Genomic DNA, 19,060 nt, shown 5'->3' with positions numbered 1-19,060 from the left:
AGTGTTTACCACTACTTTTTTTACTTAGTTAACCAGAGAGTTAAAATGAATCCTATAGGACTGTAAGCTTAACATACTGCCCATATTTACATTTTTCTTCTTAACTGATCTTTTCCATTTTTATTATGTATTTATTTATTCAGCAAGTTATAAGGGTACTTCTTCACAAACATAAAGGTACCAAACCAAAACCAGTATGTAGGACAGAAGGAATGAGTTAATTAGTGTTTTTTGAGACCAAAATTATTCAGTTGCTACATATTGAAAACAGATGTCCATTCCTGTTTCAGAGGTCAGTCAGTTCCCATAATTTCTTTAGTTTCCATTTTAAGGGATGTGCAAATGTAAGATATACTTGCATTGCTGGTATTCCTTATGTTTTTTACATATTACCAGCATTACTTGTTCCAAGTAGTTCTTGTTTTAAAAATTTGCTTGCTGTATTTGCACTGATTACACTCTGGTGCCTAAATGCATGCACATTATTCACAGAGTAAATGTAATACTTGCAATTATCCATAGTATCTCTGAAGATTCTAAATATGTTTGTATCTTAACTGTAATTTAGCCTGGATTGTCAAACAAATTAACAGCACCAGTGATGCAGCCCGGCTAGTCCCCTGTTTAATCAGTGTCAGCACTTTCATAAATATTTCATGGCCAGCCAGGACAAGTAAGCACCAGTGAGATAAGTACATTGCTTTTCACTTTGGGTTTGTTTATTCAAGTTTTTTTCCCAATATATCTTCATACAGTTTAGTAAAGAATAAGAGAATAGTCTTATGTTATGCAGTGGTGTTTGTATTGACAGAAAGTATTCTGTGCTGAATGACTGGGGGACTCCTAATATTCCATATACCTAGAATTGGTTGGCAAAGGAATCTTTAATGTTGGGATAACTGGGGTGCTTTTAATACAATTGTTGAAGTTGTTACTGGTTTCTTTTTGTGTCTCCAGATAGGAGAGGTGGGTAAAAATAATGCCTTTTTATCACTTTCTCAAATTGCTACCATTGGTCTTGTTTAAAAGTGTAAAATATACAAATGTGGATTTGTTGATCAGAACACCTTTAGACATTGCGTTTGAATACTCAGTATGGTTGTGAAGTTTGCATTTTCAGTTCTGTGCAGCACACAGTTGTCCTTTATCACTTCTCTGTTTAAGTTTTAGTATTTCCTTTCCTTGTTTCTAGGAGTGAGAGGGAAAGACTGTTAAGTTAATCAAAAGGTGGAGCTGATCTAGTTCATTTTCCAGAAAAATATCTTGCTAAATGGAGCATGAGTGTTCCATAACTAGGAAGCCATTTTAAATTAGTTTTAATTTTTGTTGATGTAATAGGTGTCATATTTTAACAAAAATTAGGTGTCATATTTTAACAAAAAAAAGAAAAAATTATCTTAGCTGCACATTGTTCACATTTTGTGGAACTCCTATTGTTTTTAATTTTTTAACAGCATAAGCAAGCTGGTCTGATTTTTACTATTGATGCCAAAAAGCATGGTTGTACATAAGTATTTTGCTCCCTTAGAACTATGCTTCTGAGAACTTAAATACTTTCTCTGGCATCTAATTTAATAAGCTACTGTAAAATGAGATGCTACAAAAGTATACAGCTCTAAGATTGTTGTGTGACATTTTGTACCTGTTTAGAATGAGATATTGAATTTTAGGGCAAATATTATGTATTTATTAATTTATTTATATTTATTAATTTATTTATTGTTCAAATTAACCTACAATACAGCCACATTAGTCATAAGCCTGTGTTTTTGCTCTTCAGTTAATGTGAGACCTTTTTTGGTCCTCACCTGCCGTTTGCCCCCAGACCATTTTTGTTGACTCAATGCGGCCCTTGCAACTGAAAAGGTTGGACACCCCTGGTTTAAGACATAGGATCATCTTTGTGAGGTACTTTTGTGGCCTCTCCAGTTGTTGCAGGTGTATTGTGAGGTCCATGCCAAATGGGGCATTGTACTCGATGATTGGCCTAACGAGGAAAGAGTAGAGGGAGACAATGACCTCTTTCTTCCTGGATGCAACACCCTTAGTAATGAGATGTGCCACATAGAAGAACTTTCTGACCACAGTGGCAATGTGGTGGTCAGAAGAGAGGTTGCTGTTAACCTGTGTTCCCAGATCTCTTATAATGCCTTCTGCGTTCAATGGACTATCATCGATGTGGTAATTAATGGGAACTGAGTTTTTCCCCTAGTTACCCTAGTAATGGTATCCCATCTAAGGACAAGGTGGTCATAACATCCCTTTATTCTTCCCTTATAAGACCCATTATTGAGTACAATGCCCCTTTCAGCATGTACCTCGCAAAGCAAATGCAGCAGCTGGAGAGACCACAGAGGTTCTTCACCAAGAGAATCCAGAGCCTCAAGCATCTACCCTACACAGATAGGCTAAAGGACCTGTCTCTCTACTCAGTATCCTACAGACTCTACAGAGGTGACCTCTGTCTGGGATGCAAAGCAATCTCTAACCCCTCGCTGATGGTACTGCGGCATATCTTCAAGTCAAGCTCTACTCGAGTAACCAGGACACACAACCTCAACCTGGTCTGTGACATCAATAGGACTTGTTGATGGGACAGATTTGTGCCCGAGAGACTCCCCCTTTTGTGAAATAGACTCCCTCTCCACATCAGGCAGAGTACCTCATTAACCCTTCTTAAGTGCAACCTGGATAACTGGGTGGGGAACAGAAAATACACTCCTGGAATTCCACCTGTGTCCCTGTTGGACAGTGGCATAGGGTGCTAACTTGTTGCAACATGGGCTAAATTCTTGGCTTGGCTTGTAAGGGCCTCAGGGCCAATAGCCTAGTACCTTCCTATGATCCTATGATCCCATGAGACACATTACTCACTAAACTTGTTAACAAATAAAATAGAAAACATGATGAGGTATAATACAGCATATTAACCTGGTTGACAAATACATGCACAACATGAAAATGCATATTATACAATAAAGGATCATTACTATTCAAAAACAAGCATGCTGATTGGACAGCCCAACCAGTTTGCCTGTCAAATAGAAAGAATTTCGGACACTGAAGTGCATTATTTAAGAAAGGCAACTAATTTCATTCTTAAATAATGTCATTGTATATTTGGAATAACCCATGACTGGCTATGGATGTCACAGGATTTAGACATGGTTTGCTTTATTCAATCACTTGGGCTGTGCCCTTGTGACCAGAGTATGCCAACAGTGGGTAAATCGTATGATACAGACACCCAGTCATGGGTTATTGCTAAAATATTTATTTATGTATCATTTGTTTACCAGGATAGTCCAATTGGACAACTAGTGCCTGTTTTCAGCTGAGTCCTGGAGAGAAAAACTCCACAAAGTTACAGAGTAATAAGTCATACATGATAAAAAAATATATGATAGAAAATAGGAGGTAACACAGTATAGGGTATACACAGCATAGGATAACCTCTTGTAAGAGATTAACTGTTTAAAACAGTGCATGATCATAGTACAGATATGTAAGCATAGCTTGTTTGTAGTGTAAGTATAAGTATTGAATATGTACATTTAGTTGCATAGTAAACACATGATTAAAATGTTTACAATGTGTACAAATAACATAGGGTGAGCAGTGTCAGAGAACAATATTTTTCAGGGCACCAGGAAATAACTGCCTGTAGTAGGGTGAGGATTCAGGGGGGATAATTGCAGTTACATATATGGTGTCATAAAGGTGTGATTTAAGGAGGTTTTTGAATGTGGATGTATGGTTTTGCAACCTGAGACCAGGCGCCAGGGTATTTCATGTTTTTGCAACCTCATGGGGGAATAGAGATTCCCCAGAGCTGTTCTTACATGGAATAACTTCTATCAGTGCTTTGTTTCTGGATCGTAGTTCCCTATTAGAATTGTAGAAGTTTAGAAGGCCGGTTAGGGCATGGGTTTTATCAGGATGATATAGTATTTGATGTGCTAGGTTGAGTTGGTGGTAGTGTAGTAGGTTTGGAAATTCTACCCAGTGTAGTTTGTGTAGGGATTGGCAGTGGTGAGAGCAGGACTTAGCATTGGTGGCAAACTTAGCTATTTTGTTGTAGCATGTGGAAAGTTTTTTTCAGGTCAGTTTTATTTAGATTTGTTAACACAGGGCATGCATAGAGTAATGTTGATAAGAGATTGGTTCTGGCTATGGCAATTTTGGACATGGAGGTTAGGAACCTTTTGCAACATTAAAGGGATCCTAGCTTCTTGTGGACTTTGGAGACAGAGATATATGTTTTTTATATTTAAGTTGCTGGTCGAGTGTAAGAACTAGTAGTTTGGCCTCTGTGACTGGGGTAATGAGGGTCTTATTAACAAAGATTATGGTGAAGGTGAGATCATTTGTCTTAGTTGGATGGAATAGCATTAGTTGTGTTTTTTGGCTGGTTTAGTATCAGTTGGGAAATGTTTATCCATTTTTCTATATCTGTGAAGGATTTTTGGGCTTTGCTTTGTAAAAGATGGATGTTGTGTGCTGAACAGATTATGGTTGTGCCATCTGCATATTGGACTATGTCAGCTTTTGAGGTTGCTAAGTGGAGTTGGTTCATAAAGATGAAGGGGGCCAGTGATTGAGCCTTGAGGTATATAAATCCCTGCCACCTCCCATGGCAAGTGGTGGGGATAGGGAGTTGAGCCATTTGAGAGACAGAGTGGTGGGTTAGGTAACTACTGAACCATTGCAGGGTGGAGTTGTCGAGGCTGAGATCAGAGAGATAGGATAGGAGTTTATTGTGAGAAACTGTATCAGAGGCTTTGGATAAATCTGGAAAGGTGACAGAGACAAGTTTTCCTTAGTTCCTGTATGAGTTTATAGTGTTGGTGAAGTTAATTAGGGCAGTGGTGGTGCTATGGGCTGGTGGAATCCATGTTGAGTTTTGGATAGTAGGTTATTGGAGAGTAGATGGGTGAGAAATTGGTAATGGATGCATCTTTCTAGAATTTTTGATAGGGGTGACAGGATTGCTATGGGCTGGTAGTTAGAGAGGTCAGTGGAGGGGCCACTCTTGTGGAGGGGGATGATATATGAGGTTTTCCACAAGGATGGGATGTAATGTTCAGTAATGGATCTGTTTATTATTAGCAAGATGAGGTAAGCTATGGCCCTAGATGCAAGTTGGAGGTATTTGGTAGGCAGGTTATCGGCAGCAAGGGTGGTGGGTTTGAGTTTTGCTTGGAGTTTTTGGATGGTTGAGATTGGTACTGGTTTGAGTGAAAAGCGGGGAGTGTTAGATTGAGTTTTTTGGGGTTGTGGGAGGGGGCTGGAATTTACATAATTTATGCATTTTTGTATGGAAGAGGTGAAATAATTGTTGAAGTTGGAGGCAATGTCAAGGTTTGTGCCTTCTAATTTTGGTGGTTGGGTGGTGGTTTTCCCGGGTTGAAAGATGTTGTTCACTGCAGCCCAGAATTTCTCTGGGTTGTTATTGTATTTTTTGTAGGGAAATCTAATGATTTTGCTTGTCTATCTTAATCTGTTTTTTTTTTTGCCTTATTTCTAAGTTCAGAATAGGCTTGTCTAGTTGTGGGTAATTTGTGTTGTAGCTAGGTTTTCCATGCTTTATCCCTAAATTTTAGTAAGTCTTTTGTGGTTTTCTGTAGCCAGGGGGCAGGGTTATTGCATATCCGAATTGTTTTGATCAGAGCTAGTTGGTCCATGATCCTTAGGAAAATGAAGTTAAAGTACTTTACTGCCTTATCCAGAGGGAGAGTTTTGATGGAAGTCCAGTTGCAGGATTTTAAGGTTTCTGTGAATTGATCTAAGGGGAAGTTTTTGCATGAGCAGGTTTGTAGCAGTGAGGGTGGATAGGTACATTTAAGTTTGTGTCAAATGATGTAAGTTGGATTGTGGTCACTGAGAGAATTGAGCAGTATTCCACATTGGTAGGCAGTGTTGGTCTGGTTGGTGAGGATCCAGTCCAATATGGATTCCCTTTTGGCCGACGTATCTATACGTATGGGTGACTGAATAGCTCACTAACCTGATGAATAAATACACACGTATATGATGAGGCAAAATCTAGCTTGCAAACCTGGTAAACAATAGTTTTAAACACCCAGATACTGGTGAGATTTTTTATATTACTGCAGATGCCACTTGTGAAACTTTACATGTTGTTTATCTTGCCACTTGTTCCCTATGTAATAAATTTTATGTAGGCAAAACTGACCGTTCCCTGAAAGAGAGAATCAGAGAACATTTACATCATATAAAGAAAAAGAATGATACAGTGCACTTGCCAAACATGTTGTTAGTACTAATGAACAACATATTTTTAAATTCTTAGTGTTAGGTATAACTTATGATAGTATAAGAGGTGGTAACATTAGATATAGAACAGAAGAAATGGAAGCAAATTGGATTGTGAGACTTAGAGCAAATTATGGGCATGGTCTTAATGATTGTGTACCCATTAAACCAGGTCTTTATAAGAGACCTCTTCGTAAATAACTACGTATATATTTTATATATATTATATATATTATTAGGCATATCTATATATCTAATTTGTCTATTTGTTTTAGTAGTTTTTATATATGTATATATATATATATATATATATATTTTGTTTAATAGCATAGCTATGTATAATGTTTATAATGTATGTATTGCTTTAATTTTGTCCCTTTTTTGATCATGTGATCATTTGTAAGTATATAGAAGGTGTTTTACTAAGTTTGTTTAAACACCTGATGAAGCTATATGTGAAAGCGCTTGTGTGACGATTAAAGCTGAGCTATAAACGGATATTTTTGGATTTATCTCTTTCTTCATTTATCATTTGTGACTTTGCCTACAAGTGAATACTGGAGCCATACCTTTGCTTATTTGGTGTGTTTCTAAATATTTACACATGATGAGACATACTACAACTTAGCAACCTAGTTAAAAATGCATATTGGCATGATGAAACATAATGAATCTCACTAACCTGATTAGCAAAGACAAGCCTTCATGATGGACTTTATATAGCTCACTAACCTTCCCTGTTACTATAGTGTTCCACCATGGTCCTTATCCGATTTGCTATGCTTGCCGTGGGATGGCTCCAAAGGCCTTGCTGCACTTTGTATCTCCATGTTGAGTATCAATATCACAAAGGCTGACAAGGATTTGAGCAGTGTCAGGGACATATGCATTGTTATTCACATCATGGGGATTGATACCCTTGGTGCATGGCTTGTAGGCTGTATGTCTGCAATGTTGTAACCATATGACCTCATGTCCCTGCTGATGTTTTATTATTTCCTTGGTTTGGTCTACCCCCCCATGTATACCTTAATGTTGTGGTAGCTCTTTGGGGTTACACAGTTATTTATTAATGAAAAACTTTGCAGCATCAGCTATGCTACACACCTCATCTTGCTGGCCCCATCACACCTCACATTCTAAAATGTGCTATACAATGTATAGCTATATTTCAATGGTTACCCTATATGTGGACTTTTTAAGTTAACATCTACATCTTTAGTTCTGAAATGGATAACTCTGTGTAGTAGTACCCAGTTCTGGACATCTGTATGCTCGATGACTATAGACTAGAGGCTTGCATTTTGCTTTCTGCTTCCTGAGTATTTCATGCCCTACAGCCTCTTAGAGCAATAAATCTGGACAAAGCCTAAAATAACAGGGGGACAAAGGCCCAAAAATAGAGGCAGATTTTAAATAGGTTCATAGGTTCATAGGTAGGTACTAGGCTATTGGCCCTGGGGACTATACAAGCCCAGCCAAAAAGTTACCACGGCTTTTGCCACCCAAGAAAATTATTTTCCTGTGCCCATGTCGAGCAGAGCCACAGAAGTGATCCTTGGGGTGAATTTCCTATTTGCCATCCAATCATCAAGATTTTTCTTGAAGAGTGCTAATGAGGAGCTCTGTTTGATATAGATTTATTCCAGAGTATGGGATGTCTCTAGGACAGGAATGTATCCCTCCAGCATGTTCTGTTTATTGTGGTGACAAGGTTTAGGCCCCTAGAGCATGTAGCTGAGAGGGATTGGGATTTCTTTAAGTGGAGCATGTCCAACAGCTCTGGGTTTGACATAGCTTTGTATATTAGGCAGAGATCACCTCTGAGTAGGCAATATGTGACAGAGTAAAGCTGGAGTTTTTTGAGACGGTCTGCGTAAGGCATCAGTTTGAGGCTGGTAATCCTCTTTGTGAGGTATTTCTGCATCCTTTCCAGTTGTTGTAGATGTCTTGTGAGGTACATACCAAAAGGGGCGTTGTACTCTATAATGAGTCTAATGAGTGATGAGCAGAGGGGAACGATGACCTCTTTTTCTCTGGATGAGAAACCTTTTGTGATGAGGTGTGCCATGTGGAAGGATTTCCTGACTACTGTGGCGATGTGATTATCAAAGGAGAGACTACTGTCCACCTGTGTCCAAAGGTCTCTTATTACACTTTCAGTGTTAAGTATACTACTGGCTATGTTGTAGTTCATGGGTACAGAGTTTTTACCAAAAGGGGATGACAATGCACTTTTTGGCATTGAGCTTGATGCCATGGCTTTGACACCAGGCATCTGTCTCAGTGAGGCCCTTTTGTAGGATGTCCACATCATTAGGAGTTTCGATTATGACTCCTAGTTTGCAGTCATCTGCGAACTTCATTAGCCAAAGACCTTCTGTGTTAGCCTGTACTTCAGAGAAGTAGATACCAAACAAGAGAGGACCCAGGACTGAACCCTGTGGTACTCCACTTGTCACTGGTCTGATGTCGGATTTGGAGTCTGCTACTCTCGCAGTGTGGGTTCTGTCAGTGAGCCAGTTGTCAACCCATCTTGTGACATAGGGATTTATACCTAGTTTAGTGAGTTTATCTATAATTCCAGAGTGGGGATAGTGTCGAAAGCCTTGGCAAGATATAGATAGGCTGTGTGAACCACTTTACCCTTGTCTCCAGCTTTGGTGACTGCTTCAAAGAAGTCTATCAGGTTTATGAGACATGATCTGCCTTTTACAAACCCGAACTGGGTGGGGTCCAGAGTTTGGAGATTATCAATTCTTTGTTTATAAGTTCCATGATAATACGTTCCATGGCCTTGCAGACCAGGCTCATCAGGCTAATGGGGCAGTAGTTCCTGGGGTCCGTGGTCACTCCCCCCCTTGTGGAGTGGGATAACCGTCGCTGTGCGCCATTCAGCAGGCACAAAGCCTGAGGTGAGGCTATGATTGAACATGGTACTTAGGTGGGGTGCCAGTTCGTTCTGTAGTTCATGTAGAATGCAGCCTGGGATATTGTCTGGTCCCATGGATGCTGTGTTCTTGGCTTTGGAGAGTGTGTTTCTTACCTGTGCAGCTGTGATTACAGAAACTTTGCATTCTTCCAGTACAGAGATGGGCTCTTTAGGGGGTGAGAGGGGGGTAAAGTTAGCACTGAATCTATCTGCCAGGATGTTGGCAATATCAGTTGGGTCTGTATATGTAGTGCCATTTTGCTGTAACTCAGAGCAGATCTGAGTGTTGCCATTGAGATTCTTGACATAACTATTGAATGCTTTGTGGTTGTCTTTAGAATCAGTGGTGATTTTGTTTTCGTAACTAGCTTTGGAGGATTTAATCAGGGATTACAGCTTCTTACTGAGGCTGACCAGGGAGCTCCTCCATTCATGGGATTTTACTCTCTTTTGCAACAGTTTCTTCCTTCTGTTGTACAGTTTGTTTATGACAGGGGACCACCAGATTGGCTTCCTTTTTTGGAGGATAGCGTCTTGGTTCTATTTGGGATAGCACGATCCATGCACTCATATAAGCGCTTGATTCAGTAGTCGTAACTGTATTGTCCATCTGCATGGGTGTCATGAATTTCACCACTTCTGTCTTAAGAAGCATGACGTTGGCTTTGGGGAATTTTTTACCATGGTTTCCTTAATGGGGGTGGGGGAAGGATCTGGATATCTAGGGTAATTAGCTTATGGTCGGATCGGACCAATGAGGCGTTGACTTCAGGTGTGGAACACCAGTCACTCATGGTGGTAATGACTAGATCTAGGATATTGTTGCCCCTGGTGGGGATGTGGATAAGATGATCAAGGGCATTGAAGTTTATGAATTCCAGAAAGCGTTGAGCGAAGGAGTTGGTACATGAGTAGTTTTCCCAGTTAATGGTAGCGTAGTTGAAATCACCCATTATTTGGGTGTTTGGTAGAACCCTAATATTTTCCAGTACATCAAGAAAAGAGGAGTGGAAATTATGGGGCATGGTGGGTGATCTGTAGCAAGCTACAATTTGGATTGCAGTTTTGCCCAAAGTTAGTTGCACTTGGATAACCTTGGCTGCATTATGCTGAACAACTAGCCTGAAGGTGTGGATATCCTTAATGATTATGGACACACCTCCGCCTTTGGTTTTCCGGTCTAGGTTACATGGCCGAAAAGTGTGGTATGAGTTATAGCCTGGTAGTGCAGGGGTACTCTCTGGAGCCTTGAACCAGGTCTCAGTCACTGCACAGATATCGATGTTGTCCATTTTAAGGAGTGCCTCGAGTGAGTGCATTTTGAAATTTAGACTTCTAGCATTGCGTAGCATCACCCTCAGTTTTTGCTTGTCTGTTCCTGTTATGGTGGTGAATTTGTCATTTGAACCTTGCCTAAAAAAGGCACTATAGGGGCGGCAAGAACCTTAGCCAGTATCCGGAATCTCAGGGGTGACAGATGCAGGCCATCTCTGGCAAAACATCATGGTCTGTCGACCATGTCATCCCAGGCAGACAGATACTGGATCCCTTTAGAATGGCACCAGAAGCTTAGCCAACTGTTGAAGTCAATCATTTTGTCCTTGCACTGCAGCATCATTCTGGGTGATGGCAGAATGCTACTCAGGGCTAGGGTCATACCTGCCTGGGCTACAAGATCGGAGAGCTCTTCCATGTCTATTTTCATGTAGTCCAGGGAGGTACGTCTCAGCTCATTCACACCAACATGGACAATGACAGAGTCATATTTGTACTTGTTGTGGTGTGACCTGAGTGCGTGGGTTATGTGGCGGATCCTGGCACCTGACAGGCAGCTGACAGTAACCTTCTCCTTGTTTAGCCTGGTGAGTGGGACATCAGTGTGTCTGACTATAGAGTCACCTATGACTAGTGTGTCAGGTACGTTGTCTTCCCTTATTGGCTGTGATTGAGTGGCACACTGAGTCTGCGGCCTATGTGTCATTTGGGTTGTGTTGGGGGGTGGAGGTTGCTTGCATTTCTGCTTTGGAGGTCTCTGTTGCTTGAGCAGATTATTACTGAGAGCCTCCGCGAATGTTTTTGTGTTTCTATGTGTGGATTTTGGTGGTGTAGATTTATTGAGACTATGTGATGAGTGTGGTGTGGTGCAAGAGTTTACCTTTTCTTCTTGACTGTCAAGTTCAGTCTTGATTGGAAAGAGCTTTACTTCCAGTTTGGCTAGATAAGTGCATCTCTTGCTCTTATAAATTTAGAAAGTTACCAGACTCACATGATTTGTGTTAGTATGTATTTTCTGAAAGTTGTGAAGTCTGAGACTCAAATGCATGTCATTATTTATTGACTTCAATCCTCATTAATTTGACAGAAAACCACATATTTTATGAGGAACAGACCAAAAATGTGAGGCAAAAATATGGATATTCTGCAAAAAATCTGGACATCTGAGAGGTATTTGTCCATATCCAGTACAACATGCTCCTTGGACCTGGCAGACTGAATTATATTACTGTGACCATTATAGCCACTATTGTTGCTGTTGTTGCTGTTATTGTTGTTGTGCATAATACTGAAGTGCTAGCCCCATTTTTGTCATATGCATATTACTTGTTTTTTATATGTATTGTATTTGTATTGTATAAAGCCATGTCCAACCCAGAATTAATGGACATGCTTCACCTCAGGAAATCCAAATCCCTTAGAGCTACAAGCTCCAGGGACTTGAACCTCAGCACAGAAATAAATAGGACATGCTGGAGGGAGAGATTCATATCCCAGAGGCTCCCCTCACTCTGGAACAAAATCCCAGTCCATGTTAGGCAGAGCCCCTCACTGACCCTCTTCAAGAGAAATCTTGACGAGTGGATGGGAGATCATAAGTTTACCCCTCGGATCTCTTCTGTGTCCCTGCTTGACAGAGGTACAGTAAACTAACCTTAAAAGGGCTACCTTCTGTGACCTACTATACAGAGGCACAGTCAACTAATCTAAAAGGGTGGCAAATGCCAAATACACTCTGGCTAGGCTTATAAATGCCCTAGGGCAGATAGCCTAGTATCAACCTATGAACCTATGTTCTGTCAATAGAAAAAAAATGCTGAGATGTTTCTGCATTGCTGTGAATGTCTTCACCTTCAGTGAAATGAGTAGTTTATACACATATATTACATAGAACTGATGTTCTGTTTCTAGTCAACAATATTTTAGTACGTTTCCTTGTTATGACCCCTTTACAGGTATGAAACAATCTCATCTTGACCTTTGACCTGTATCTGTACCTCACCCATCCAAAACACCACTTTCCCAGTAGTTGACAAGAAGGAGTGTCTCCTGCCTGCTTTAATGTGAGAGTCTATAGATAACATAACAGAGAGAGTGGTGGGGAGGCTGGTTAAATTGTGACACATGAATGTATTGGTATACTTGTTCTGTCAGTGATGTGCCTCACATCACCTGTGAATGAGACTGAGTGGTGAAGCACAGATAGTTCTGTTCTTTAATACAAGGAAAAGATAAATAAATATCTGCTTAAATATTTGAGTCACACTTAGTGACCTGTGGGATAATACGTTTGTACTTTTCTGCTCTGTTCCATCTGTTTGCATTAAGTTTGTTCTGGGACCTTAGTCTTGTATTTTATTAGTAGCTGTGGGAAGATTGTGTTTTTGCATAATTCTGCAATTCTATTTCCATACATAGAATTACTTGTGAAAGTCATCAGTTTGTATTTTAAATCCTGTTGCCCTATAGTCTTGTAATTTAATTCACAGTTGTGGCAGAACTGTGTATTCCTGAGAAAGTTTGAGCCTTAGTCATTTTTTATTGCATTTTTTCCACAAAGTGTTAATGGTAAATTTCTGCATAGTCTGGAGTCTTAAACTGCAGTAGAAGTTCAATAGTGAGAACATTGTCTCTGCTCCAGTTTGTGCCTCCGTACTTTTATATTCTACTTATCATTTACCTGCTCAAAGTTGCTTTCTGTGCCTGTCCATCCCCCACTAACACATTAAGCTAAAGTTGAAATATTGCCTTTATTTGATTGTATGACTTTCTAGCTATCCTGTTTGTTCTTCCAACCCTCCTGTCCTTTTGCTGTTGTTGTTTTATAATAAGCACGGCCAGCCTTAGGCATAGGCGAACTAGGCAACCACCTAGGGTGCCATAAAGGCCAGCCTCTTAAAGGGCACATTTTTATTTATTTTAATTAACAAAGGTTTGCACTCTTCTCGGCGCCTTACTGAAGTGTAACTGTGAGCCGGAACTATGGGGGAGGGGGGGTCAGTGTCCTCTCACTTACTAGGACAGTTTTAAAAAAAAAAAGTTACTTTGTGTGTTTCGAGAGTCTGTTGTAAGGAGGAATGGTATGTTATGTTTTTGGGATGGGCACGGGTGCTGCCGCGCCGGAACCATACAGCTGCAAGACCTGTAACAAAATGGATGTATGCGCCGAATTTAAATACGAAAGTGCACCCTTCATCATTACTGCCTGCCAGACTCAAAACAACAACAGGTAAGCTTCCGTTTTACTTTATCTACTGAAATGCTGAAGCTTAAGGCTCCATTTTACATGCTGCTGCTTAACTTAAGCAGAATGTAAAACAGAGCCTTAGCAGAATGTAAAACAGAGTCTTAGGCAGCATAAGGCTCCGCTTTACATTCTCTTTAGCTTAAGGCTCCGTTTTACATTCTGCTTAACTTAAGCAGAATGTAAAACATAGCCTTAAGCAGAAATTTGCAAATTCTACAACAGCTTTATGCACCTCACTTTTATTTACAATGAGCTACAGAGTTTAGATCAAGATGTTCCTCATATAATGCCATTTCAGCTAATAAGGTCCACAAAATGTGGAATGTTCATCCACCACTCACAGTTACTGAACGTAGCCTGTGTTAATTCAATAAAACTTGAAATGCCTATCTCTGTCATTTTCTGATGTATGCTACAGACTTCTGTGAAATAATTATGTCATTTTTGATTTCATGTCAGAACATTGACTATTCAACTAGCAGATCTCAGTGGAACACTCTTTGGAAACTATTAGAAGTTTTTTCACATCAAATCCTGTTAAGTGTGCAATTTCCCCTTATCTTTATTTTTTTTAGGTGAATTCCTTTGGAACTGTGGTTTCTATCAAGTTCTGTTCATACATGTATTTCTAGTTATTCTCCAAATAATTACGATGTGCCAGCCATATTGTTCTACTTTGCCAAATTCTACAGTTCCCTTAACAACTAAAAATCTCTAATGTCTCTTCATATTTACTAATGTAGATATTTACTTACTACTATAATACGTTTTTGCGTTATGTATATATGGCCTTCTTTTTTGTATATGGCCCATTTTCAGTCTGTTCAATAAGTTACTGTAACATATGTGTTATCTCTCCTAAAATCATTGTTTGTATTATATGAATAAGCATAATTGCTTTCCTATTCATGCATTATTTTTATTTATTGTTGACTAAAAATAAACTTCTATAAAAAGTATAATCAAATTTAAATTGTTGACCTCTATAAGAAAGGAAAAAAATGTTCTTTTTACCAAATGTACTCTATTATTGGACCAAGAATCTGTTGCTATAAAAATAGCAAATAAATGAAATCATAACATAGCCATAAAAAATACAAATAGCTTACTGAAGTGTTATGAGTTTATCTTGATATTTATAGCAATAATTCAAAAGTGCAATTGTCTTAAGTTCATGAACCTAACCATGTATAGAACATTTCCTGTTGTACAATAAATATGAATTTAAATTGTCCTGCTACAAGTCTTTTGTTGTTGTTGTGTCTATCGGCTTTTCCCAGTTAGGGGTCGCCACAGCGGAACTCCGGTCCGCTAATGATTGGCAGTAGATTTTTACGTGCCGAGTTGCCGGCCCTGATGCACAACCTTCAACGAAGGTACGCCCATTCACGCATGTCTCCACAAAGAAGACGCTCTAGCTGAGAATCGAACTGGACAACGTCTTACTGTGAGGTGACAATGCTACTGCAGCATCACCACTGCAGTTCTGTTAGCCATTCTGTTTAGAAGTTTTGGCAACCTTCCACTATAATAGGAGCAACATCTTATTGCCATTGAATGAAGGGATATGGACTGTCTCATCAAAATAACAATTGTTATGGGAATAGATCATTCAAGCAGGAAATGGATGGATACAATAGCTATTTAATTCAAAGTTCAAATCTTTGTGCTGTTTCTCATGTATACAGTCTGTTAATGTGCTGTGAATATCCCAGAATTTATGCTTTCTGGTATTCACTGAAGACTGCCAAAATAATAAGGAACTGAGTGAGGTATGTTAGGGACATTTGCTTATTTTTAATCTGTCTATGCTGTCCCAGATGGACATCTGATTATTGCCCTTGTGCAAATGCTAATCTCTGTACCGTTTGGCGTATGCATTATGTCATTATGCTAAGCAATATGGATTTGCCGCACTATACAGTTATAAGCTAGAGAACTGAAATGTCAGTTTCAGCAATACTGAAATTAAAGCACTGAATATTGGAATGATGAAGGCCGACAATATTGAATGTCCAAACATGACCCCTTCAGGCTAGCACTTGATCCTCAGTGCAGAGTGGTAGAGAGTTTCAGGATTTCAAATGTTTGCAAGGTTGCTGGTATTCAGCATTCTGGGATTCTACGTTTTGTTTCCATTAATGCTTAAAGAGGTGTTCCACCTTTAAATCTTATAATAGTAAAGCCAGCCTGTAGGGATATATAAAAGTTGTTCACTGACTTACAAAGCATCCCCTGCTACAAGTCAGTGTACAAAGAAAAAGAAGAATGGAACACATTCTCATTTTATTTACTGTCTCTGCATACTTGTGAACATAAAACTTGATAGTTAGAGAATGCACTATGCAATTTCATCTCATGTTCATAAGTATCTTGCTGTGATAACTGTATGGATGGTACTTAATCTCATGTTGCATGATCTGTCTTGCTAATGTTAGTAGGTTTATACTTCATACCTGATTCAGAAATATGCTGCATTATACACTCTTTATTAAGTATGCATGAAGACCGACACTTATTTAAATCCCAGTAGTGGCCTTGCATACAAATGAGAGTTTTGCAAATATTAACACAGGCAGTATTACATTTCTCTCTACATATGAAAATGATTTTGAATTTGGTTGTGTTTGGATATGTTAAAGGAAAGATTTTGATAATTATGTTGTGCTTCTTACAAAAATACCATATCTGGTAGTCCCAAATGGACCACAATATTCAAAGACAAGGTGGATGCAGTACTCTTCATGTCACAGTAGTGATGGAGCACTGCTTCTGGTCCTCAATACAAATAACAGCAAACCCACCACTAGCAAAATCCAGCACTTGATGTGAATGTAGTCAGTGACTACTGGTTATCTCTCATCTAAATGCATTTCCCGTAATACCCAGTTTTCCTCAAGGCTAAAGAAGGGCAAGACAAGACAGACTTTGAGAGAATTTGAGGCTGAATGAATAAATTAATTAAAATCTGCCTTCAGCCAAAAACACATGCTACAGGATTCACTAGGGTGCACTTTGGCTGTAAGCATAACACCAGTCCCTTCATCTGGGAATGGTGAGCTCGCATAAACCACTCACTTCCACTCCCTAACCTGGCTCCTCCAGTAAGGAAACCCCTTCCTCGCAAGTACGGCAAGTCAAACTGCACCTTCTTTTGCAGGCTATATGGGGCAGGCAGACGGCCCAAGGGAGGTGCTGGGAATTTAGGAAATCAAACACTGGACTACAAACTACCAGACACACCTTGCTAACAAAATTAATGCTTGTCTTTACCAGGCATAATATAGTTTGGCAAAGGAGGTATCTTTGAGTAGCATGAACAGTCAAGGCATTCAAGACATTTTGGAAGTTAGACAGTACAGTAAGATTGGAGGCTTTGAAAGAGTTTTGTTTTAAATCTTGTCATTTAAATTGACTTCCAGTCATTCTATTTCTAGATTGCATAGTATGGTTCTGTAAATAGTCATGAAATAATATTACTTTTGGAGATGGGTTTGTAACTAAGGAATATAAAGAATGTGGAATCATTTACTACAAATATTTGGTCTTTTAGTCATCTCCAGATCTTTATGTACAATTTTGGATGCATCTCATGGTTTGGGTAAACTTGCTGTAGTTGATCATCTAATGGGCCATCTGTGGTGTTTGTTTCTGGGTCTGCAAGTGAGACTTGTTTTTGCCAATGGTGTGAATTTGGTTATCTCTGACAGTTCACACTTTATAAAAAAATTGACTGGACAGTTATTTGTGGCAAGTATTACTAATCTGAATACTTTTTTGAAGATGTAAATTGTGCTGTTCCCTATTTATTGACTTATTTTAACCAAAGAGTACGCATATAATGTAATATATAATGATATATAAAAATGTGTGCAAGGAGTCTGTTTTGAAAACAGCCCAAAGGTAAACTTAATCCTCCACTGATCAGATGCATTTTCTACAAATATGGGTTTTCATGCAATTTCAGTGGCAGAGAATTTTACTGTTCATGCTAAGCCTGTTTTCATTGCAAGATTGTATTGTTTATCAAATGGCTATCTGTGTTTGTGTTATTCTAGCTTAAGCTTCTGTACACAGGGAGGAGAAAGGTTGCTATTCTACTTTCCTGAGATGTAAGGTTTGCTTGCCTACCCAGAGTAAATTAAACTGTTTAGATTAACTTAAGCAACCCTTTGAATGAAGGCACATAGGCTTCTATTTTCTGAAGACATGACTTGTATAGTAAAGGATGTGTGAAGGAGCAACAGACAAAGCGGGTTTATTAAGGAAATTTCCATCTTCACTTGCAGTTTAAACTACATTACAAGGTATATTTTCTTCTATGTATTTAAATAATTAAAGAAAATGACTGGACTGGCTTTCTTGAGGAGTAAATAACTGGAGTGGCTTTTTTGGGGAGTGACCGACCTGTGGGCGTAGCTTGTAGGGGTGTTTCATGAATATGACATGGGTGGGGCTTAAAAGGCGCCGGAGCACTACTTCGCCTAGGGCACCGTATCTGCTAAGGCCGGCCCTGATAATAAGGCTGTGTCACTGGCCTCCATCTTTTATGATAATCTGATTTTCAAAGTCCCACCCTCTTCTCTTCTGTTGCTATTGACTGTTGTATAAGTTATTTATGTACATTGACCAACCATTGTTTTCCATACATACATTATACTGAGTGCACACCCAGCAAACCAGTATTGCTCTTGAGTGAACCGCCTTTACTACACATTTTAAGTCATTTTGAGTGATTGCTGCTGTTTTCTGCTTTTATGTGTGTAGTTTTACTCTTCCTCTCAGTTTTACAGCTGTAAAATGGTCTTAAAATAACCATCAGCTAGGGATTTTCAGATAGTTGTTTAAGTGGTTTGCTTTGGCATTGCACTTGTGGTTCTCTTCTACTGTGTTTTTATACTGAGGGCTGAATTTATTCATCTTGTGACAGGAGGTGTTTGCCTGGCCTATTTGAGTTGGGAAAAACACAAAAGGACTTATAGTGTAGTCATTTTATTGCCCAGATGGCTCATTAGTTAGTTTTCTGTTTTATGGGTGCTGCTATAAATTTTGAATGTCTGTGTGGGTTAGCAGTGCCCTGTACACTAGCAACCACCTAAAAAGAATGGTTATTAAAACTGTATCATTCAAAGCAGAAAGATCGCATGGATAGCTTGTGTACTGACAAGCTTAGAGAAGCTAGTTGGGAGTCAAGTTGGCAATACCTACAGATTTAGTTGAATTTAGTATTATGTAAACATTAATCTTAGTAGACTTTAGTGCTATCTAGCATAATCTGATCCAATAAAGCCCCCTTAATACCCTTCTAATCCTAAAACACCACCTTCTTG

The sequence above is a fragment of the Protopterus annectens genome, chromosome 1.part1 (assembly GCF_019279795.1).
Source record: "Protopterus annectens isolate FY-2018-M chromosome 1.part1, PAN1.0, whole genome shotgun sequence".
NCBI lineage: Eukaryota > Metazoa > Chordata > Ceratodontiformes > Protopteridae > Protopterus > Protopterus annectens.
The sequence above is the reverse complement of the archived record's forward strand: the minus strand, read 5'-3'. Positions refer to the sequence as shown.